Source organism: Carlito syrichta, unplaced genomic scaffold (assembly GCF_000164805.1).
Source record: "Carlito syrichta isolate Samal-C Ts95f unplaced genomic scaffold, Tarsius_syrichta-2.0.1 Scaffold311982, whole genome shotgun sequence".
Classification (NCBI taxonomy): Eukaryota; Metazoa; Chordata; class Mammalia; order Primates; family Tarsiidae; genus Carlito; species Carlito syrichta.
The window spans coordinates 645619-647897 of NW_007256078.1; positions in this window are offsets into that span (position 1 = coordinate 645619).

A 2279-nucleotide genomic window follows, 5' to 3' on the forward strand; every position below is an offset into this window, starting at 1 on the left:
CAAAGCGTGAGCAAAAGCAAAAAAGGAAAACACAATTTGTCAAGCATGCTTTTTTAACAAACCATGAATATTACAAGAAAAATTGAATTTTACTTTTAAAATAAATGAATAACTACAATCAATGTCCCACTTCTTAATTAAGCATATGGGTATTTGGGGTATTTTATTTGAAGTTACTTTTAAAATTTGATTTTGGAAAATTGTTTTAAAATATAATTTATACATTATGATAAATTAAAAACCCATGCCATTTTTTAAAACTGTAGACAAATAGTATCAGCTTCTAATTTATTCCTCTGATAGAAAGAGTTACTTCATATTCCTTTCTGTGTTATTTTTAATACTTCAAAGTTGAATTGACTTCCTATATTTTAGCTTAAAAGCTTTTGATTGTAAATAATATGATTCTAAAAAAATAGATTCTATCTGGTTTCAAAGGCTTGTATTTATTGCAATCCTAAATATATTATTTTATTATTAAGATAAGGTTGTTTTAAAATAAAAACTCATGTCATTTTTACTTTGTCAAGAAATATTCAAAGATGTTTTGTGTATTAAATATTGGATTGAAATAAATATTATTTTAATTTTGAAAATCTCATGTTTGAAGTTTATTTGCTGTATTTAATTTAAATGTATGTATCTGTTACAAATTTTACCCATCATTTACCATATTTGTGGATTTTTTAGTAGAAGTCTATTTTTATAAAGATTATGAATATTTGCTTTTATATTGTAGACTTTAAAATATATACAACTAGGTATCATTTCCACCACTCATGTTTTTAACATGTACTTGTTTGGACCATAAGCATGCCACTTGGTCATTACATTTGATATCTGTAATATATTTCTAGAGATTTTTGGAAGCCGCTTCCATTTGAACTCTTCTCTTTCTTGGAATTTCCTCTTCTCTGGGTCCAGCTGCCATATCATTTCAGCTTGAACTTTTATTAATACACTCTACCCTGTCTTCTTGGATGGATATCATGGATATAAACTTTTTCTATTGCTGGAATGTTTTTGAACTATTATGGGGTTTTCTATTTCTATTTCTAAAGTATCTATATATTTAGTTTAAAAAAACTTACTCTGGTCCCTTATTTGCCAGAATGATTATCGGTTTTACCCTCCTTCCTTCCATTTATCTGATAGGATATGTTTAGGCACTTACAAGTATTCATGAGTGAGGAAAAGATACTATATTATTCACTTATGGCATATAAAAATCTTCATGTTGTCTAGAATGTATAATTGCTTTAGTCCTAGTTTGCATTCTAGAAATTACATTTTGAATATCTTGTTGAATAAATATGGCTATTAGAAACTGGACTTGCTGTCTAGAAAACAAAATTGTTTTACTCTTTAATCTGCTTTCTATTAGCTTTTGCTTTTATTTAAAGGCATATTTTTATGTTCTTTTAAAAAGGCCATAGTTTCAATATGTTTAAATAGGAGATGAGAAATATTTAAAATGCAATTAACTAGGAAAAAATTTTATACCGCCTGTTTACTGAAATAACTGTTTGATGTTTCTTTCTAGATAACTTTTTATTAATAATAGAACTGTGTTTTATAATTTTTCCTTTCCCTTCTCTAAAGCAATGATTCTGACATAATATATCTAAGTTTTGAAAAAAGAGTCTTAAGTGTGTTCTTTGTAAATTCATTTGCCTATGTGACCCAGAATTGCAATATTTCAGTACATCTTTAACAAAATCAATAAATATAGCTAACCAGGGAATAATTAATCAAGATTATTGCATTTTTAATTGTACATGAAAAATTTTACAGAAGTTGGATCCATTAAATCATGATAGAATACTCTATTAGTGCATAGTATATTAGATATTTCTATTTTATTTCAGCTATGACATCAATGTTTGACCTTATTCCTGCAGGCAATAAGAACATTTTTGAAGGTTCTGAATACTGCTTTTAAGATAGTAAACTAGATATTTTAGCATTTTAATTAGTAAATTACGTTAATATTCCTAATAACCATAGTCTATATTTTCAAAAGATAATGAAATTTCAACTATATTAATATTAATTTTATCAGCTGGAATTTTAACCCAGCTTGATGCTACAATGTAAAACCATATCGAGTTTGGCAAATTTTGTAGACTGAAAATTATCAAATATTCAATGGCAAATAATTATTTCTTTAAGCAAATTTCATAGATTACGGCATATAGCTGTGTTTATATACAAAGAACTAGTGTGACAATAGAAAATTCAGTTTTTACAAAATCAGTTGTAATTTACTATATTTGTAC